At 35.0% G+C, this 24,291-nt stretch overlaps 1 pseudogene; it reads left to right on the top strand.

Annotated features, from left to right (window-relative positions):
- Positions 1 to 17,754, top strand: part of LOC128290584 (uncharacterized) — a 40,522-nt pseudogene extending 22,768 nt beyond the window's left edge.
- The last annotated feature ends 6,537 nt before the right edge of the window (positions 17,755 to 24,291 follow it).

The following is a 24,291-nucleotide window of genomic DNA, read 5'->3' on the forward strand; positions in this document are numbered from 1 at the left end:
ATATGAGTTATGAAGAAGAAACGATTCGTATCCTAGCTCGTGAAGTGAAAGAGTTGCGAAACAAAAGGGTTTCCATTAGTAAAAGTGTTATGGCTCAAACACGGGATGGAAGAACCTATTTGGGAACCCGAGAACTCTATGAAAGAGCGATACCCAAACCTATTTACCGGTAAGATTTTCGGGGACAAAAATTTCTTAAGTGGGGGAGAGTTGTGACAGCCCTAATGTGACCCTAGTCGGGAAGTGGTTTCAGGGCCACAAAACCGAGTCATAAAAATAATTAGCTGTCATATTTGATGCTTATTATATGTATATATACATGTGTGAAAATTTTATATTTGAATTTTGTTTAATTGTAGGTGAATTTTAGTAAATAGGACTTATATGAGAAAATTTAGAAATGTGCTAGGCAAATGTAAAGTGGCCTATTAATGCATGTTATAGAAATGGTGGGTTTGCATGTCAAATTGCCCAATATTTGAGCTAGTGGCCGGCCATGCTATGGGGCATAGCATATTTTAAGCATGGTGTGCTAATATGGTATGTAGGAAACAATAAAATAAAAAGCTAGTAATAAAGAAATGGAAAAAGGAAAATGATGAAAACAAAGAAAAAAAAATGTCCATCCTTTTTCATTCTTCTTGACCGAAATTCAAAAGGAAAGAAAGGAGGAAATGTTGAAGAGATTCAGCCATGCTTGTAGCTAGGTTAAGGTAAGTTTGATGTTGTTCCATGAGATTCATGCATATTTTTTATGTTAGTTTGAGTTCTACCTAGCCCATGGTTTAAATCTTGCTATGTGATGAAGATGATACTCGGCCATGGGTGTTGTTTTCTTGGTTGGTGTTTGTTTCATGCTAAATCTAGATGAACAATGGGGGTTGTCATTTAGGTTAAGATCAAAGAAATTAATCTTGTTAAAACTTTGAACTAATAATGCCCATATGTGTGATAGCCGAACATAGACTTTGTTTAAAATCTTGGTCAAAGGCCGGTTAAGTGTTTTGGAAATGATTAAGCTAGGTGTTTGATCTTTTTGGTTCGGCATAGTACATAAAATGTTGCTAGATGGAGAAAAATTCGGGCAGCAAGAGGTGTGCTAAGGCCGAATATAATTTTGTATATTAATGAGTAATGCATGTGTTGAATTGATGGAATGGAGAGGATGCTTTAATAGCGCATATATTTGTATTAGCCAAGTTTTGAACTTGAAACAAAATGGTATTTGGTCAATACAAGTGACCATACTTGTAGAATGTATTAAGTATGCAATCGGCCTCAACATAGACATGCATGTTCGGCCACACGAATGAATGCATAGATTGATGTTGTACATTCGGCTATAGGTAAGCATAATGATGATCCTATCTTGACTTAGACAATCGGCTCAAGGAGAATTTGTTAAGTGCTTAGTTAATTGATATTAGGTTAATGATGTGTGTATTTGGTCATAAAGGTGCACATGAGGAAATGTTTGATTAATTGTACTAAATTGCTCAATGTGATTAAAAATGCCTATGACCATTTTGTATTTGAACTAGAGATGGCCATATGACCCATCAAATTCATTGTCATGTTCGGGCATAAGCTAGCATAATGAGACTTTAATAAGTTAAATTTGTTTGAATTAGCTCAAGAGCTTAGAGGACCAAAGTTGGATAAGGGAAAGGAAAAAGTGATCGAATAGCCGCCGAAATCGTTCGGCAACATCCGAGGTAAGTTTTCGAGTAATGAAACTTAGATTATGATTCGATTAGATTATGTTATAAGCAAATCAAAATCATGCCCTTTGTATGTAGCTCTTGAGCTGAAAATGTTAATGCTTAATACGTGACTTGTGTTTGAACTCTAATTATGAAAATGAGATATAAATGTGTCATGATTTATTGATATGTGCGTGAAGATTCGGATGATAACCGGGCTAAGTCCCGAAGGCATTTGCGCTAGTGACTAGTTCCGGGCTAAGTCCCGAAGCCATTTGTGCGAGTTACTATATCCGGGTTAAGTCCCGAAGGCATTTGTGCGAGTTACTATATCCGGGTTAAGTCCCGAAGGCATTTATGCGAGTTACTTTATCCGGGCTAAGTCCTGAAGGCATTGGTGCGAGTTACTATATCCGGGCTATGTCCCGAAGGCATTCGAGCGAGTAGCTATATCCGGTTAACTCCCGAAGGTACTTGGCTTGGGAATGAGTGACCTTGCTGTAATAGTTTCAATTAATATGCTCGTAAAATCCCAGCAATGAGGTATGTCTCGTATATGCATTGATTTAGTTGATCCCTTACAATTAGTATTCGCTCAGTCGATAAATGAGCTACCGGCCTTTGGCTAAGTTGATCTTTTGTGTATGAATATAAGGGTTGGTAATGTGAAGTAAGTATGATACTGAGAATTTTTGCATATGAAATTATCCGTTTAGCCATATGAATGCTACACTTTAGTTGTGTCTAATTTCATGGCTCAAAACTTACTAAGCATTAAATGCTTACTCCGTTTCTTTGAATCTGCTTTTATAGATTTTGGTTCGTCACCATCGGACTCGAGATTGTCGAAGTCGAAGTCGTCCACACTATCAAAGCCCCTTTTGGTACACTTTTGGTTGAACTTTGAAATGGCATGTATAGGACTACCCTTTTTGATGTTGGTCATGTACCTTTCGGTATTGTACAAATTTGGATAGCCATGCGAAAATGGTTTGTATATATTTTTGAGCATAATGTTATAATCATTTTGTATGTATATGGTTATTGAGAGGTGTGGATGTGCTTGGCAATGATTGGCCATTGGAATGGTTAATCACGATCATACTTTGTGCTATATATGCTAAAGGGTTAGTTGAATCATGGAAACTACTTAATAGGTAAAGTCTACCTTAAAAATAGATGCTGATAGCAGTAGTGACGTGAATGTGAAAAATCACTAAAAATAGTAGGAATGGAATTAAATAGTGAATAAATTATGTAATCGAACCTTGATGAATCTATTTTCATAGGAAAGTAACGAAATGATCATATGAACAGTATATTATGAGATATTTAAGTTTTCGTAAAACAGGGCCAGAACAGTTTCTGGATTCCCTGTTCCGACTTTGGAAATTCATTATAAATTAACCAGAGATAATTAGAAGTCATACAATATATGTACGGATTCCTTTTCGAGTCTAGTTTCTATAGAAACAAACAGAATCAGTATTGAATCCCTGTACAGGGAGATATCCAAGTTGTAATGCGCAAAGGTCAGTATAGTCGAACCCTGAAACAGGGGAGACTTTAACTAATAAAATGTACTAATTGGCTCGACCAAAAATTCTAGAAAAATATTTTGTAGATGTACATATGAGTATAGTTTCAGAAAAAATTTACGGAATTGGTTTTCGAGTTTTGAAACTCGAGATATGAGTTTTAAGGTGACAGTGACGCAGTTAGCCAGCTCATCTGGAAATTTAAAATGGACTGTGCAAATAAGTGATTTAAGTCTGCGAACCCCTCGTGTCTGACTCCGGCAACGGTCTCGGGTACGGGGTGTTACATTATAACCATCTCATAAGTGATTCCCCAAGTGCATTTGTAATACAAACGAAATTGAGTTCACATAGCAAGTAAGTATCACTTACCATATACTTAACCTTTGTACACTTACCGTTTCCATAGTTACCAATTACCAATTCAATCTTTCAATACCTCTAACCACTTAATCATATGCACTCATTTCGTGCACATACATAATTGTATATATGTATTTAGGAGCTTAGTTCTTTAGTTCATATTCACATTAATATTTCAAATAATCAAATCATGACAAGTATTAAAGTTTCGTATACGTATATAAAGGGCCAAACATATTCCTTATCACATATACATAAATGACCAAACGCAATCCATACCTTGTATTTTCACATCCTGCCGAATACAACTCAAATTAGTAAATTTTTATGAAACTAATTAAATCCTTATCTTAAAGATATACAAATGGTCTTCGGTTTGAAATAATTCAAGGCACTTAGCCATGGCCTGCTAGGTTTTAAAAAAATTTCGAATCCAGTTACCAGTACCAAGCCTGCGGGACTTTAAGCCCGGATATATCATCATAGTTAATTCACAAAGTTGTATACACATCAATTCACATACCTTCGATTTTTCCAACACGGAAACACATTAATAAGGTATCACTTCATTCGAACGTATTCGTATCTCAATATAGCTAGTCTCATTTCACAAGAGCCATAAGCCACATCACGTAGTTAGCGAGTCTTAACCCGGATACTTTCCAAATTCCATGTATATTTAATCACATGTTACCACATTTCACACAAACTATCACCATTGTAATTCATTAACCTCATTCGAATATAAGCATATAGCATGTACCTTAACTTCATGTCATAATATCATTTGACTTTAACACACACACATATATATATATATATATCCTTTTCAATAAACTTCCAACTAAATAAGAAAATACACACATGACTTACATTCTTCTCATGATGACCATTCGCTAAACAACATATAAGTCACCACACCTTCAATTTATAAAACTATCAACACATATTACATATCGTTGCTTACGTTTATAAAATAGCCATTCGGATAACTTGCACACATTTAAATTTTAGCCATTTTGGCCTCACCACCTATATATTTATCTTGTACATCAATTCAGCAATAGCTTATAAGCAACTCAATTAGTTTCATCAATGTTTACAACAAAATCACAGATTCACTACAAGCTATTTTCTTGAGCAATAATCATTAAATTATTTGTAACTGGAGCTACAAAACTCCAAATGAAGTGCCGTAAATTTTTCCCGAAATTAGACTCATATATCTTCTATCCATAAAATTTTCAGGATTTTTGGTTTGGCCAATCAAAACCAGAATTTTCTTAAAATTTCCCCTATTTCACTGTTTGACTATACTGACCACTCTTCACTATGAATCAAATTTCTCATTGTAAAGATTTCAAAATATGTTCTTGTTCATTTCATTTGAAACTAGACTCATTAAGGAGTCTAAGAATATAAATTTTATCTTATAAAAATATTTGTACTATTTATAATGATTTTCTAAAAACAGAGCAGGGGATTTCAGATTCATTCTGACACTGTCACACACAACTTAAAATATCTCTCTATAGGAAATTCCTTTGCTTGCACTGTTTATTTTATAAGAAACTAGACTCATTGATCTTTGATTTCATATTTTATTCAGTCTCTAATTCCACTCCATCAATTTATGGTGATTTTCAATAATCACGCTACTGCTACTGTCCTAAGCAGATTATTACAATTTGCTCTAAAATTTCCAAGTCCAAACACTTAAGAGCTTACCATTTGAGTTTAAAACATATCATCATATATAAGTACTTCTTATTATCACATACAAATCATAATTTAAATATCACTTTTCTAATAACCAATCGGCTAAGGCTCATAGAAGTAACTTATTCCTTATCATTTTACTATAGGTAATTACACCAATTCATAGTCCCATCTTTACCCGTATTCCATATCATTCTTCATTATAACTAAACTTATATGCTAGAAACTTATTTATTTCAATATGTAATTCAAGTAGAACCATTGGGTCACATTTTATTTATTATGTTCATATAAATATATATCATCGTTTATCAAATCTTAAGCTAAGTTCCATTACTCAAAGACTTACCTCGGATTTATTTGAACAACTGCGGATAGGCTAGTCGATTGCTTTCTCCTTTCCCTTATCTGATTTAGATCCTTTTTGCTCATGAGCATAATTAAAACAAATGAATTTCTTTAATTACTTATTCAACATTACTTCTTTAATAGTCACATTTGACAATCATATAACTTCAATGCATAATATGTTTATAAAATATGCCATGACTAACTTTTATGCTTATTATACCAATACCTAATTCGCATGCACAAACAAAAATTCACATTACTTACCACGCTTTCATATACACAAATTTAACTATATATATATATATATATATATAGCATACCATTAACTTATAAACCCTATTCGGCCCTAACCAAACAAATTTAACCTCCAATTAAAATTTTCATTCCAAGATCAAAGTAGCAATTTCATAATGGTTTCACCTATGCCAAACAATGACCGAATCACTCCAATACCTAAATAGCCGATTCTATCTTGCTCCTATAAGATCACAGCTCACTTACCATAATTCCTAATCTTATACATTATTATAAGAAATACCGAATGCTTTAACATTTGCTAAACTAAAATTTCCCCAACAACATCTTAATTAACCATTTACTATCCTTCAAAAAGTATCTAATACAAGACAATTTACAACTATACAATATACCAAATTTGCTAGCACACATAATACTTAACCGAATGTTATAACCTCAATTACTCATTTTATTCATTAAAACATTCGGCACCTCCCTCTAAACATACACTAATCTCAACCTTCAAGTTAAAAAAAACAATTTATCACTCATCATATCCTATAATACCATCCATTTTAATGACATAAAAAAAATTTATCAAGAGTTTCAAACTACTTGGCCGAATATCAAACCTCCAAACAACCAAAAATTTAATCCATGGAATGAATAGAATTTGAACAAATCACCTAAATTATACATAAATTTTCAAGAATTTCAAAGTACTTACCTCTTTCTAAACATTATCCAAGCCGAATATCAAACAAGGATTTTTTTCTTCTTCCTCACCTCAAGTTTCGGCAAATGGTGGAGAAAGGATGAACCAACTTTGGTTTCTCCTCCCACTCACCCAATATTTTATTACTCTTTATTCAATAATACAATTTGTAAACTAAAAATGTTAATAGAAAAATACATATTATCATTATTAATCTATATCATGGCCGGCCACTATCCCAAAAAGGGTATTTTGGCATGCAAGTCCACATTTTTTTGAATATATGCATGAATGGACCACATTTAAAATTACCTATCACATTTCACAATTGTCTCACATAAGTCCTATTAAATAAATTCACATTCAAATGAACAAATTAAAGATTGAAATTTTCACACATGCATGTTCATGCACAATAAGCATAGAAAATAACGGTTAATTGTTTTTATGACTCGGTTTTATGGTCCCGAAATCACTTTCCAACTAGGGACAATTTAGGGATGTCATAGATTTAGCCTGGACGAGTAATCTGAATTAGGATCCGAATTTAGCCTAGGCTAGGTAAATTCAGATCCGAGCTCATTAGAGTATTTGTCATTGTAGGGGATTTAGGGTGGACTGGTAATCTCGTTGTAAAAGAATGAGGTTCACGGGAGTGCGCTAGTTGAAAAGGTCACTAATATGAATCAATGATAAATGATTTAGTACGCCATAAGTGTACTAAAGAATATCCATTGATATTCCAAATAATTCAACAGGATTAGTATGAGAAGTGGAATTGAAATTTTTTTTATGATGAGCTCATCTACTAATTGTTTACTATCATATATTACTGTGTGTCTAACTTGATGATTGAGTACATGTGTTAGGGAGAATATTCTATACTTGATGGATTACCTATTTAATGTGGTTGTATGTTAAAATAACCAGTAAATTTACTTTCCTTTATATGGACTTACTAAACATGTCAATGCTTACCCCATTTCATTTTTCCCTATTTTATAGAACTCGTGGACTCGTGGAGCTTGGAAGACAGTGGGAGCCTTGATCACACTATTAACAAGTCTCCTTTTTGTATAAAGAAACATTCATTTTGATATAATGGCATGTATAGGGTTTTTTATCATTTTGTTATATATGTCATTTGGTCAGCCAAAGAAATGGCTTATGAAGATATGCTAATTCATTTTGTATATGGCCATGAGATGTGGCTCATACTGATATAGGTTGTAACCCTACTAAATATACATGTTCAAGTTTAAATGTTTCTTGTGATGTAATTGTATAGTCTAGCATGAATGGATGTGTAAAATAAGGCCAAATAACTTGAGAATGTTATGGCATAAAATGGTATGTGGTTATATCATGGCCTAAGTATGAAATGTGGAATGTGCTAATGATAACCCCAATACAAGAAGTGTAACTTGAACAAGTGTAATATATGAACCACACCAAGGATGTTTAAGTGTAATTATATACCATGTTAAGTGTCCGTGAGATATATGAGTGTGTATGGATGTAAAAAGGGTGACCAATGGCTTGGAAAATAGCCTTTAAATGGTCCACACGGGTAGACACATGGGTATGTGCCTAGACCGTGTGTGACACAAGGTCTACCCCACGGGCTTGTTGAATGGCCGTGTGCCCCCTACACCCTAATTTTGCAAGTAAGTATGCTTAGTAGTAAACACACGTGCTAAGACACGGGCATGTGTCTTGGCCTATGTGAGGGACACGGCCTACCCACATGGGTGTGTAATCTGGCCGTGTGAAGTCTACACCTTTTTATGAAAAATTCATTTAATTATAATTGACTACACGGTCTGGCCACACGGCCGTGTGATACAGCCATGTGACACTAAATTGATGCGGACTTCATAGTCAGAGAGTTAAATGGCCGATGGACATGGACGTGTGGAGAGCACACGGGCATGTGGCTCTGTATTAGGGAACTTTCCTAAAATTTTCTAAAAGTTCTTGATTTAGTCCCGATCTTTTTTTATGGCTATTTTGGGCCTCGTAGGCCCTTATTAGGGATAATTTGTGCATGTATGAATGAAGTTGTTTTAAAGAAAAAATTTTATTAGCCCAATTTTTTTGTATGAATGACAGTGTATGTGTTCAGTAATGCCTCGTATCTTACCCCGGCCTTGGGTACGGGTAAGGGGTGTTCATAATCTACTGGCCCAATTCTCTCAATGATCTCATATGGCCCAATAAACATCGGACTAAGCTTTCATTTACGACCAAAATGAATAACTTTCTTCCAGGGCGATACCTTCAAAAATAGTTTGTCACCGAATTGAAATTCGATGTCTTTTTGTTTTCAAATCCGTATAGGGTTTCTGTCAATTTGAAGTTGCTTTCAAACTGTCTCGCATCAGTTTAACCTTTTCTTCTATTTCTCGCATCAAATCAACCTCAAAAAGGTTTTTCTCACTGAGCTCAGTCTAGTATAATGAAGTTCGACACTTTCGACCATATAAAGCCTCACAAGGTGCCATCTTAATGCTCGATTGATAACTATTGTTGTATGCAAATTCAACTAAGGTAGAAATCTCTCCAAGTTACCTTCGAGCTCCAGAACACAACATTGAAGCATATCCTCAAGTATTTGAATCACTTGCTCAGATTAACAGTCTATTTGAGGATGAAATGCAATACTAAATGCAATCGAGCACCTAGAGCCTCATGTAACATGCTCTAGAATCGAGACATAAACCGCTGATCCTTATCAGAAATAATAGAAACCGGCACACCGTGCAATCTATCAATCTCAACCAAATACAACTCTAGTAATCTCTCGAGTGAAAAATCCAGATGCACTGGAACGAAATACGCTGATTTCATCAAACGATCAATAATGACCCACACAGCATCTTTATTTCTCAGAGATAGAGGCAATCTCGATACAAAATCCATCGTGACATGTTCCCATTTCCACTCTGGAATTATCGCTAGTTGTAACAAACTAGAAGGTACCTGATGTTCAACTTTAACTTGCTGACAAACTAAACATCTCGATACGAACTCTGAGATCTCTCATTTCATACTTGGCCACTATCACTGTACATTTTATGTAACATCCCGATATAGGGCCAAAACAGAACAGTGGTTGCGAAACCACAAATTCAAGGTAGAAAAATTTATTTTATTATTATTTTGAGGTTCATGATATGAATGCATGATTGTGTGAAAATTTCGTGATGAAATTCTATGCATAAAGTGCTTAAGTAGAGATTAGGGACGAATAATTTGCAAAACTTGCATTCTAGAAGTTTTTAGTATGAAATTGCTTTGGAATATTAATTAGGAGGGTTTAAATAACAATTTGACCAATTTCTAAGTTCATGGACAAAATAGGACATGGATGGAATTTTTGAAAGTTTAATAAGGAAGGGCATTTTGGTCATTTGGATATTAAATGAAATAAAAAGGGAAAAATAACACAAAATTCATCATCTTCTTCATTAGCACAAAATTTAAAGGGTTATCCATAGCTAGGGTTTTTTCAAGCTTTCAAGCTCCATAGTAAGTGATTCCAAGCCCGCTTTTAATGTTCTTTACGTTTTGAGTCCCGTAGCTCGATAAAGCTTATGCTAGCAATAATTTAAGTTAGGGTTCATATTTGGAAAAATACCCATAGGTGAAAAGTGTTTATTTTGATGTTTTATGATAGAATATGAGGTTTTAAATTATGTTAGACAACTTGTGCTACTCGGTTTTAAGTGAAAACGAGTAAAGGGCTTAATCGGTAAAAATACCTAATAGTCATAAGTACATGTTATAGTGTGAATTTGATGTTGTCATAGAACGGAAAATGATCAGCATGTCATAAAACATAAGAAAATAGGATGAAGTTTAAATTACGAGCCTTGGGGCAAAAGTGAATATGTGAAAGTTTAGGGGCAAAAATGTAATTTTGCCAAAGTTTGGGTCAAGAACTGTTTTGATAAATGTGAATATTAAATAAGTTAAATTTGCTATTATAGATCAAGAAGAGCGAAATTCAGGAGTAGATCGGGGAAAAGAAAAAGTAAAGGACTAAATTGTAAAGTTTAGTCACATTTTGTATCGAGGTAAGTTTACAGTAAATAAATGCAATATCCTTTTATTTTACATTATTATTGTCAATTTCCAGCATTTATATACTTATTTTCTTTGAATATTTAAAGTCAAATTAAAGGCAAAGTGACAGAGAAAAAGCTTTAGGAAACCCCGTTTGAACCTTAGGAATGTTAGGATATTGGGGTTGACAGGACAGGACAGGACAGAAATGAGCCATGTAAGTCCATATCAAATATATGGCTTTGGAGACAGGAATGAGTCATGTAAGCCCATATTATATATATATATATGGCATTGGAGACAGGAATAATTCATGTAAGTCCATGTCGAAGACTTGGCATTGGCAGGATATTGATAGACAGGAACGACCCTAGTATCCTTAGTATTCCGAGTGGTCAAACGGGTCATTGTACACGTTAAATTACAGTGAATTATCAGCAGAAGGGAAGGTATATTATATTTATGAATAGTGAAAGGTCAGGTAAGAAAGAAGGTAAGTGAGTAAAGAAGAAGGTAGAAAATGAGAAGTAAAGAAAGTTTATGAGGCTAGGTGACATTATGTATAATTATTCATTATGTTGAATGTTGTAATTTATTTGCTTGTAAGCTTACTAAGCCTAGTGCTTACTCTCTTTATTTTCTTTTTCTTATAGTTTTTATCACGCCACTCGGGGATTGAAGGAAACGTCGGAGACCCGATCACACTATCGAAGAAATCTCATTGGTATAGTTAGACGTTTCGTTTTGTGTATGGCATGTATAGGAACTTGGTTTCTTTTGATATGATATGATCAATGAATGATGTGTAAATACTTGCTAGTGATTAGCTAATAGAGTGGCTGATGATATACATGTTTAATAGTATGTATGATTAAGTAGTAACTATCACATGAAAACTAAGAAAAATGTGAAAGTAACTTAAAAACAGATTCAAGTATCAGAAATAACGGGATTTTGAAAAATCACAAGAAATTGTAGAGACATGGTTTGATGGTGAATAATATATAAAATTAAAGCTCGTTGTGTCTATTTTCATATGGAATAAGCAAAACAGGTAAAGGTTTTGTATTTTATAAGGTATCTGAGTTTTGGTGAAATAGGGCCAGAGTGATTTCTGGATCCCCTATTCCAACTTTAGAAATTCACCATAAATTTTACAATAATAATTAGGTGGTTTACTTTATATGGTTAGAATCCTTATCGAATTCTGAAATAGGGGTAACTTTAACTAATAAACTGTACTAATTTTCTGAGTAAAAAATTCTAAAAAACAATTTGTAGATAGATATATGAGTCTTGTTTCAGTGAAAATTTACGGATCTTAATTTCAAGTTTTGAAACTCGAGAAATGAATTTTTAACCAACCATGACGCAGAAAATCAGTTTATTCCGAAAATTAAAATAAGTGGTTTAGAGTTGTTTAAAAGGTAAGATAAGTTTAGTAACCCCTCAAGCTTGACTCCAGTGACGGTTTCGGGCGTGGGGGTGTTACATTTATTGGTATCAAAGCAGGTTTAGTCAGTTCTCAGAGCAGTTAGTGTGAGTAAAAGTCTAGCTATACATGCCATACCTGTATTTTGATAGTGTGACGACTCCTGACAATTTTTAGATATTTTGTTTTATAGTAATGGATCCCGAGTGAGCTGGTGATGATGATGTAGAAAGTAATGCATTTGCTCCCGTGGAAGGGGCAGTGCCATTTGAGAATAGGCTAGTAACAGTTAATCAGGGAGAAGTGACTCGAGAAGCTCTCTTCCAAGCTTTGAATGATTTGTTTGTCGAGTTTGTTCGTACGAATCCAGCAGTTAGACCTCCACCCCCTTATGATTCTCAGGCGCCCTATGTAGCTGAAGCTCCTCCAGTCACAGGTACAGTGATAAGAGAAATGCCACCAGTTAATAGAATCAGGAAACAAGGGGCAGAAGAGTTCCGAGCAACAAAAGATGATGATGCAGAAAGAGTAGAATTTTGGTTAGAAAATACTATCAGAGTCTTTGACGAATTATCTTGTACACCCGAGGAATGTATGAAATGTGTAGTATCACTTCTTAGAGACTCAGCCTACTACTGGTGGAAGACACTTGTATCAGTTGTACCAAAGGAGAAGGTCACTTGGGATTTCTTTTAGAAGGAATTTCGTAAAAAGTACATCAGTCAGAGGTTTATTGACCAGAAGAGAAAGGAATTCCTGGAATTGAAACAAGGTAATATGATAGTGACAGATAATGAGCACGAATTTGTCAGGCTTAGTAAATATGCTCGAGACTGTGTGTCCATAGAGGCTATTATGTGTAAAAGGTTTGAGGATGGGTTAAATGATAATATTCGACTATCAGTGGGCGTCCTAGAAATAAAAGAGTTCGTTATTTTAGTTGAGAGAGCACAGAAGGTAAAGGAGTCATTAAAAAAAAAGGCAAAGTTGAGATAGAGACACAAGATACAAAGAAGAGACAGATGAGCGTGTCATTCCGGGCTACATCCAAAAGACCAAAGGGTTTTCTACCAGATCTAGTTTCTCAGCCGGGTATTCTAGTCAGAATAGAGGTAGAGATTTAAGGATTCGAAGGCTCAGAACACCTCGACTGCGAGTGTAGGTAATGTTGGACAGGGTAGATCAGGGTGTTCATGGTGTGGTAGACTTCATTATGGTCCTTGTCGGGCAGGCGAAAATGTTTGTTATAAATGCGGCGCTCCAGATCATTTTGTACGAGAATGTCCAGAGGTGGCTAATCGAGAGATAACACAGAGTGCTAGATCCAGAAATGCTCCTACTAGAGGCAGATCACCAAGGCAACTGGGGGTAGGAGCAAGTAACAGAGGTACCTCAAGAGATTCGGCTGTGAGACCAGATGTTAGAGCCCCTGCAAGGACTTATGCTATTCGTGCATGCGAAGAGGCATCCTTCCCCGATGTGATTACGGGTATATTTTCTCTATATGATATTAATGTCATTGCTTTGATTGATTCGGGTTTAACTCATTCATATGTTTGCAAGAAATTGATGTCTAGTACAAGTATGCCTATAGAATCTACAGAATTTGTGATTAAAGTATCGAATCCATTAGGCAAGCATGTATTAGTAGATAAAGCAATTAAGGAACAAAAGTATTGCACTTGTGAAAGTACTATGGAATAGACATGGGGTAGACGAGGCTACATGGGAACCCAAAGAGGCTATGCGAAAACAGTACCAAAATCTCTTCACAGGTAAGATTTTCGGGGACGAAAATCCCTAAAGGGGGGGAGAAATGTAACAGCACGAAATAGGGCCAAAACGGAACAGTGGTTGCGAAACCACAAATCTGATGTAGAAAAATTTATTTTATTATTATTTTTAGGTTCATGATATGATTGCATGATTGTGTGAAAATTTCGTGATGAAATTCTATGCATAAAGTGCTTAAGTAGAGATTAGGGACGAATAATTTGCAAAACTTGCATTCTAGAAGTTTTTAGTATGAAATTGCTTTGGAATATTAATTAGGAGGGTTTAAATAACAATTTGACCAATTTCTAAGTTCATGGACAAAATAGGACATGGATGGAATTTTTGAAAGTTTAATAAGGAAGGGCATTTTGGTCATTTGGATATTAAATGAAATAAAAAGGGAAAAATAACACAAAATTCATCATCTTCTTCATTAGCACAAAATTTAAAGGGTTATCCATAGCTAGGGTTTTTTTCAAGCTTTCAAGCTCCATAGTAAGTGATTCCAAGCCCCGTTTTTAATGTTCTTTACGTTTTCAGAGTCCCGGTAGCTCGATAAAGCTTATGCTAGCAATAATTTAAGTTAGGGTTCATATTTGGAAAAATACCCATAGGTGAAAAGTGTTTATTTTGATGTTTTATGATAGAATATGAGGTTTTAAATTATGTTAGACAACTTGTGCTACTCGGTTTTAAGTGAAAACGAGTAAAAGGGCTTAATCGATAAAAATACCTAATAGTCATAAGTACATGTTATAGTGTGAATTTGATGTTGTCATAGAACGGAAAAATGATCAGCATGTCATAAAACATAAGAAAATAGGATGAAGTTTAAATTACGAGCCTTGGGGCAAAAGTGAATATGTGAAAGTTTAGGGGCAAAAATGTAATTTTGCCAAAGTTTGGGTCAAGAACTGTTTTGATAAATGTGAATATTAAATAAGTTAAATTTGCTATTATAGATCAAGAAGAGCGAAATTCGAGGAGTAGATCGGGAAAAGAAAAGTAAAGGACTAAATTGTAAAGTTTAGTCACATTTTGTATCGAGGTAAGTTTCTGATGAAATAAATGCAATATCCTTTTATTTTACATTATTATTGTCAATTTCAGCATTTATATACTTGTTTTCTTTGAATATTTAAAGTCAAATTAAAGGTAAAGTGTGAGAGAAAAGCTTTAGGAAACCCGTTTGAACCTTAGGAATGTTAGGATATTGGGGTTGACAGACAGACAGACGAAATGAGCCATGTAAGTCCATATCAAATATATGGCTTTGGAGACAGGAATGAGTCATGTAAGCCCATATTATATATATATATATATATATGGCATTGGAGACAGGAATAATTCATGTAAGTCCATGTCGAAGACTTGGCATTGGCGGGATATTGATAGAGCGAGAACGACCTAGTATCCTTAGTATTCCGAGTGGTCAAGCGGGTCATTGTACACGTTAAATTACAGTGAATTATCAGCAGAAGGGAAGGTATATTATATTTATGAATAGTGAAAGGTCAGGTAAGAAAGAAGGTAAGTGAGTAAAGAAGAAGGTAGAAAATGAGAAGTAAAGAAAGTTTATGAGGCTAGGTGACATTATGTATAATTATTCATTATGTTGAATGTTGTAATTTATTTGCTTGTAAGCTTACTAAGCCTAGTGCTTACTCTCTTTATTTTCTTTTTCTTATAGTTTTATCACGCCACTCGGGGATTGAAGGAAGCGTCGGAGACCCGATCACACTATCGAAGAAATCTCATTGGTATAGTTAGGCGTTTCGTTTTGTGTATGGCATGTATAGGAACTTGGTTTCTTTTGATATGATATGATCAATGAATGATGTGTAAATACTTGCTAGTGATTAGCTAATAGAGTGGTGATGATATACATGTTTAATAGTATGTATGATTAAGTAGTAACTATCACATGAAAACTAAGAAAAATGTGAAAGTAACTTAAAAATGATTCAAGTATCGAAATAACGGATTTTGAAAAATCACAAGAAATTGTAGAGACATGGTTTGATGGTGAATAATATATAAAATTAAAGCTCGTTGTGTCTATTTTCATATGGAATAAGCAAAAGCAGTAAAGGTTTTGTATTTTATAAGGTATCTGAGTTTTGGTGAAATAGGGCCAGAGTGATTTCTGGATCCCCTATTCCAACTTTAGAAATTCACCATAAATTTTACAATAATAATTAGGTGGTTTACTTTATATGGTTAGAATCCTTATCGAATTCGAAATAGGGTAACTTTAACTAATAAACTGTACTAATTTTCTGAGTAAAAAATTCTAAAAAACAATTTGTAGATAGATATATGAGTCTTGTTTCGGTGAAAATTTACGGATCTTAATTTCAAGTTTTGAAACTCGAGAAATGAATTTTTAACCAACCATGACGCAGAAAATCAGTTTATTCCGAAAATTAAAATAAGTGGTTTAGAGTTGATTAAAAGGTAAGATAAGTTTAGTAACACCTCAAGCTTGACTCCAGTGACGGTTTCGGGCGTGGGGGTGTTACATTTATTGGTATCAAAAGAGTTTAGTCGGTTCTCGAGCAGTTAGTGTGAGTAAAAGTCTAGCTATACATGCCATACTGTATTTTGATAGTGTGACGACTCGACAATTTTAGATATTTTGTTTTATAGTAATGGATCCCGAGTGAGCTGGTGATGATGATGTAGAAAGTAATGCATTTGCTCCGTGGAAGGGCGGTGCCATTTGAGAATAGGCTAGTAACAGTTAATCGGGAGGAGTGACTCGAGAAGCTCTCTTCCAAGCTTTGAATGATTTGTTTGTCGAGTTTGTTAAATGCGAATCCAAAGAGTTAGACCTCCACCCCTTATGATTCTCGAGCGCCCTATGTAGTGAAGCTCCTCCGATCCACGAAGTGCAGTGATAAGAGAAATGCCACCGATTAATAGAATCAGAAACAAGGCGCGAAGAGTTCGAGCAACAAAAGATGATGATGCGAAAGAGTAGAATTTTGGTTAGAAAATACTATCGAGTCTTTGACGAATTATCTTGTACACCGAGGAATGTATGAAATGTGTAGTATCACTTCTTAGAGATTGACCTACTACTGGTGGAAGACACTTGTATCGGTTGTACCAAAGGAGAAGGTCACTTGGGATTTCTTTTAGAAGGAATTTCGTAAAAAGTACATCAGTCAGAGGTTTATTGACCAGAAGAGAAAGGAATTCCTGGAACTGAAACAAGGTAATATGATAGTGACAGATAATGAGCACGAATTTGTCAGGCTTAGTAAATATGCTCGAGACTGTGTGTCCATAGAGGCTATTATGTGTAAAAGGTTTGAGGATGGGTTAAATGATAATATTCGACTATCAGTGGGCGTCCTAGAAATAAAAGAGTTCGTTATTTTAGTTGAGAGAGCCTGTAAGGTAAAGGAGCTGTTAAAAACAAAAGGCAAAGTTGAGATAGAGACACAAGATACAAAGAAGAGACAGATGAGCAGGTCATTCCAGGCTACATCCAAAAGACCAAAGGGGTTTTCTACCAGATCTAGTTTCTCAGCCGGGTATTCTAGTCAGAATAGAGGTAGAGATTTAAGGATTCGAAGGCTCAGAACACCTCGACTGCGAGTGTAGGTAATGTTGGACAGGGTAGATCAGGGTGTTCATGGTGTGGTAGACTTCATTATGGTCCTTGTCGGGCAGACGAAAATGTTTGTTATAAATCGGCGCTCAGATCATTTTGTACGAGAATGTCCAGAGGTGGCTAATCGAGAGATAACACGAGTGCTAGATCGAAATGCTCCTACTAGAGGCGATCACCAAGGCAACTGGGGTAGGAGCAAATGTGAGGTACCTCAAGAGATTCGGCTGTGAGACCAGATGTTAGAGCCCCTGCAAGGACTTATGCTATTCGTGCACGCGAAGAGGCATCCTTCCCCGATGTGATTACGGGTATATTTTCTCTATATGATATTAATGTCATTGCTTTGATTGATTCGGGTTTAACTCATTCATATGTTTGCAAGAAATTGATGTCTAGTACAAGTATGCCTATAGAATCTACAGAATTTGTGATTAAAGTATCGAATCCATTAGGCAAGCATGTATTAGTAGATAAAGCAATTAAGGAACAAAAGTATTGCACTTGTGAAAGTACTATGGAATAGACATGGGGTAGACGAGGCTACATGGGAACCCAAAGAGGCTATGCGAAAACAGTACCAAAATCTCTTCACAGGTAAGATTTTCGGGGACGAAAATCCCTAAAGGGGGGGAGAAATGTAACAGCACGAAATAGGGCCAAAACGGAACAGTGGTTGCGAAACCACAAATCTGATGTAGAAAAATTTATTTTATTATTATTTTAGGTTCATGATATGATTGCATGATTGTGTGAAAATTTCGTGATGAAATTCTATGCATAAAGTGCTTAAGTAGAGATTAGGGTCGAATAATTTGCAAAACTTGCATTCTAGAAGTTTTTAGTATGAAATTGCTTTGGAATATTAATTAGGAGGGTTTAAATAACAATTTGACCAATTTCTAAGTTCATGGACAAAATAGGACATGGATGGAATTTTGAAAGTTTAATAAGGAAGGGCATTTTGGTCATTTGGATATTAAATGAAATAAAAGGAAAAATAACACAAAATTCATCATCTTCTTCATTAGCACAAAATTTAAAGGGTTATCCATAGCTAGGGTTTTTCAAGCTTTCAAGCTCCATAGTAAGTGATTCCAAGCCCGTTTTAATGTTCTTTACGTTTTGAGTCCCTTAGCTCGATAAAGCTTATGCTAGCAATAATTTAAGTTAGGGTTCATATTTGGAAAAATACCCATAGGTGAAAAGTGTTTATTTTGATGTTTTATTATAGAATATGAGGTTTTAAAATATGTTAGACAACTTGTGCTACTCGGTTTTAAGTGAAAACGAGTAAAAGGGCTTAATCGGTAAAAATACCTAATAGTCATAAGTACATGTTATAGTGTGAATTTGATGTTGTCATAGAACGGAAAAATGATCAGCATGTCATAAAACATAAGAAAATAGGATGAAGTTTAAATTACGAGCCTTGGGGAAAAAGTGCAAATATGTGAAAGTTTAGGGGCAAAAATGTAATTTTGCCAAAGTTTGGGTCAAGGACTGTTTTGATAAATGTGAATATTAAATAAGTTAAATTTGCTATTATAGATCAAGAAGAGCGAAATTCAGGAGTAGATCGGGGAAAAGAAAAAGTAAAGGACTAAATTGTAAAGTTTAGTCACATTTTGTATCGAGGTAAGTTTACAGTAAATAAATGCAATATCCTTTATTTTACATTATTATTGTCAATTTCCAGCATTTATATACTTATTTTCTTTGAATATTTAAAGTCGAATTAAAGGCATTGTGACAGAGAAAAAGCATTGTGAAACCCCGTTTGAACCTTAGGAATGTTAGGATGTTGGGGTTGACAGGACAGGACAGGACAGAAATGATCCATGTAAGTCCATATCAGATATATGGCTTTGGAGACAGGAATGAGCCTTGTAAGCCCATATTATATATATATATGGCATTGGAGACAGGAATAATTCATGAAAGTCCATGTCGAAGACATGGCATTGGCAGGATATTGATAAACAGGAACGACCCTAGTATCCTTAGTATTCCGAGTGGTCCAACAGGTCATTGTACACGTTAAATTACAGTGAATTATCAGCAGAAGGGAAGGTATATTATATTTATGAATAGTGAAAGGTCAGGTAAGAAAGAAGGTAAGTGAGTAAAGAAGAAGGTAGAAAATGAGAACTAAAGAAAGTTTATGAGGCTAGGTGACATTATGTATAATTATTCATTATGTTGAATGTTGTAATTTATTTGCTTGTAAGCTTACTAATCCTAGTTCTTACTCTCTTTATTTTTTTTTTCTTATAGTTTTTATCAAGCCTCTCGAGGATCGAAGGAAACGTCGGAGACCCGATCACACTATCGAAGAAATCACATTGGTATAGTTAGACGTTTCATTTTGTGTATGGCATGTATAGGAACTCGGTTTCTTTTGATATGATATGATCAATGAATGATGTGTAAATACTTTCTAGTGATTAGCTAATAGAGTGGCTGATGATATACATGTTTAATAGTATGTATGATTAAGTAGTATCTATCACATGAAAACTATGAAATATGTGAAAGTAACTTAAAAACAGATTCAAGTATCTGAAATAATGGGATTTTGAAAAATCACAAGAAATTGTGGAGACATGGGTTGATAGTGAATAATATATGAAATTAAAGCTCGTTGCGTCTATTTTCATATGAAATAAGCAAAACAGGTAAAGGTTTTGTATTTTATAGGGTATTTGAGTTTTGGTGAAATAGGGCCAGAGGGATTTCTGGATCCCCTGTTCCAAATTTAGAAATTCACCATAAATTTTAAAATAATAATTAGGTGGTTTACTTTATATGGTTAGAGTCCTTATTGAATCTAGTTTTAATAGAAACAAACGGTATAGTCATATGATTTTTGTACAGAGAGAAAAGTGGTTCAAAGTAAGTAGAGGCCAGTTCAATCGAATTCTGAAACAAGGGTAACTTTAACTAATAAACTGTACTAATTGGCTAAGTCAAAAATTCTAGAAAACAATTATTAGATAGATATATGAGTCTAGTTTCAGGAAAGATTTACGGATCTTAATTTTGAGTTTTGAAACTCGAGAAATGAATTTTTAAGCAACCATGACATAGAAAATCAGTTTATTCCGAAAATTAAAATAAGTGGTTTAGAGTTGTTTAAAAGGTAAGATAAGTTTAGTAACACCTCAACCTTGACTCCGGTGACGGTTTCGGGCGTGGGGGTGTTACATTTTATTACTACCAGGATGAATAGACAAGCTACTACTATAAGCTTCTCGTAAGATTTTCTAAACTAGATCAGAATTTCTCATAATACAAATTCTGCCTTTGAAATAGAAACTATCATCAGAACCAACATGAAAATCTAAATCAGCTGTTGTCTTAATCTGCTCCCGTCTAGCTCTCAACACATCGTCACATTTTTTAGCTTCACAAATCTGTTGCAAAAATGTTATTTTAGCTTTTAACTCAACTAAAATCAAACCATCATCAATCAAGTTCAATCTCATGTTCAAAGCTCGCAAAGCAAATAGAGACTTTCTACTCAAAGCATCAGCAACAACATTAGCCTTTCTCGGATGATAATCAATGATCAAGTCGCACTCTTTCAATAACTCGAGCCATCTGGCCTATTTCAAATTCAAATATTTTTGGGATATCAAATACTTTAGACTTTTATGATCCGTGAATATATGAAATTTTTCTCCGCACAAATGCTGTCACCAAATCTTCAAAGCAAACACAATAGCTGTAAGCTCTAAATCATATGTTGGATAATTATTTTCATGCGGTTTCAACTATCTAGAAGCATACGTTATCGCTTTACCCTCTTGCATCAGAACACAACCCAAACCATTCAATGAAGCATCACTATAACTCACAAATTCTTTACCGAACTCTAGTTGAACTAACACAGGTGCCTCGATTAACAATGCTCTCAACTGATTGAAGCTTTGTTGACATTTCTTGGACCATTCAAACTTAACTTCTTTTTGCAACAATCTCATTAACGGCATAGCAATCATCAAGAATCCCTTGATGAATCATCTACAATACTCGGCTAAACCCAGAAAACATTTTACTTCAGATGCATTCATTGGAGGCTTCCAATCTACGACAACAGAAATTTTGCTCGGATTAACTCTAATGTCATCATCCGATACAACATGTCCTGTGACAGCCCAAAATTGACCCTAGTCGGGATGTGGTTTCGGGACCACAAAATCGAGGCATTAAAATAATTTAAAATTTATTTTGATGCCTATGATATGTGTTAATTTGTGTGTGGCATTTTGATGATTCGATTTAGTGTAATAAAGGTGAATTTCACTAGAAAGGACCTAGTAGTAAACTTTGAAAGTATGATGGGGAAATGTGTGATGACTAGTTAATCATGCATGCAAAAATAAGGGATTTGCATGTCAAATTTCCCCAAAAGGAAGCTTAGTGCCGGCCATGACAAGGGTTATGGGCAAAGAAAACATGTTGAAACATGTTTTGTTAATGGATGATGAGGGAAATGATTTAATAATTAAGTTGTGGGAAGAGAAGAAAAAAAAAGTGTGTGAGTGTGGCATTTCCCCCATTGCCGTGTATGTGAAAGAAAAACAAGAAAAAATTGTTCATCCTTGTTCTTTCCTTCTTGGCGAAAATACTAAGGAGAAGATAGGAGTTTTGCTTCATGCTTGGCTTGGAAGAGAACTAGAAGGAGATTTGGTCATACTTGCATCAAGATTAAGGTATGTTTGAGGTTGTGTCATGAGATTCATGTTTGTTTTGGTTGCTAACTTGATGTGCATGTTAGCCATGGTTCAAATCCTTGTTATGCCATGAAAATGGTGTTTGGCCAAGGTTGATATTGTGTTAAAGCCATTGCATGCTAAATGTGAAGCTTGTTGATGATGCATGTAATGAAGGATTGACTACTCTTGAAATTTCTTTTAGTATTCTTGAGTAGGACATTGAATTCTTTGTTTAACCATGACCAAAGTTAAAAGGGTATGGTTGTGATGTATTCGGCCATGGTGCATTCATGAGCATGATTTATGCTTGTTACTTGATTGGTAAAAATTTGTGTTTGGATGGGTATGAACCCCTTGAGATTGACCTTGCACCTATATGTGTGTATATGTTTGCACATGATGTTTTGGTTATGAAGTAAGTGATAAATATGTTTGTTTAAAGAAGAAAATGTTGAAGAATGGTTGTGAAATTGCAAGTACATTCGGCCTAGTACACATATGATGTGAAAATCTTGGAATTTATTGTTGATTTGGTGCAAGAATGACTAAGTATAATCGGCCATATGAGTGCTTGATGCTATATTATAAGTATTGAGCTACAATATGTAAAGCATTAGCTAGTAAAATGTGTGCCATTCATGTGTGGTGTTAAACATGTAATTGGCCTCAACATCAACATGCATAATCGGCCATGAATGAGTACCTAAGAGGTTGTGTTGTTCGCCATGAGTAAGCATGTTGAAGGCTTTGTGTGTTGAGTCGATTCATGAATTCGTACTTATGTGACTTTAATGTCTAGTGAATATATGTGGGCTAAGTGCCTTGAGTTCTTCTTTTCGATACTCAAATGATTGAATCAAATTATTTGTTAAATTAAGCTCAAGAGCAAAGGGGGACCAAATCCGATAAAGGGAAGGAAAAAGTAGTCGAATAGCCATCGGAATCGTTCGACAACATCCGAGGTAAGTTTTCGAGTATCGAAACTTAGATTTTGATTCGATTGAATGAAGTAATAAGCAATCGAAATTCGCCTTGTATATGGCCATTGAGCGAAATGATATTTTGTTAAGTGAATTGTGCATAAAAGTTTTGTTGTGAAAATGAAACAAAGATGTGCATGAATGTTCGAGTGATATCCGGGCTAAGCCCGAAGGCAATTGTGCGAATTGTGATATCTGGGCTAAGCCCGAAGGCAATTGTGCAAGCTATGATATCCGGGCTAAGCCTGAAGGCAATTGTGCGAGTTGTGATATCCGGGTTAAGTCCCGAAGGCATTTGTGCGGGTTACCATAACCGGGCTATGTCCCGAAGGCGTTTGAACGAGTAGCTATTTCCGGTTAAACTCCGAAGGTATGTGATTCGAAATTTATAAGCTGCTGGAAAATTTTCAGTTAATGCACTTGAGAAATTCCCAATAAGGTATGTTTTGTGTGTGCTTTGCACACTATGAGTAAGTGCGTATGAATATTCGCTCCAATGATAAATGAGCTATCGGCCTTAACTAAGCCGTTGTTTGTGTATGAAAATAAGAGTTGGGATTGTGAAGTAAGCATGTCTTTGAGAAATTGTGCATATGAATTATTGTTTAGCTACTTGAATGCTATGCTTTGGTTGTGTGTATATTATGGCTCGAAACTTACTAAGCAAAAATTGCTTACTCCGTTTCTTTGTTTCTCTGTTTATAGATTTTGCTCGTTAGCGATCGGATTCGGGATCATAGAAGTTGAAGTCAACCACACTATCAAAGCCCCTTTTTGGTACTCCTTTAGTTGAGTTCGGATATGGCATGTATAGGACTACCCTCGGTTGTTTTTAAGTACTTGTGTTGTATATGTGTACGGCCATGCAAAAATGGTTCGTAATAGTGGAGTATGGAATTAGACCATTTGTGGTTTGTAATTATATATGGTTTCATGATGTGATTATGGATTGGAATGGGAGTGTTGGTCACATGATCAGCCATTGGAATGACTAAATATGATCATATGTGGACCTAAGTATGACTAGACTATAGTTGATCCATGGGAACTACAATATAGGTAAAGCCTA

Source organism: Gossypium arboreum, chromosome 3 (assembly GCF_025698485.1).
Source record: "Gossypium arboreum isolate Shixiya-1 chromosome 3, ASM2569848v2, whole genome shotgun sequence".
In the NCBI taxonomy this organism is placed as follows: Eukaryota; Viridiplantae; Streptophyta; class Magnoliopsida; order Malvales; family Malvaceae; genus Gossypium; species Gossypium arboreum.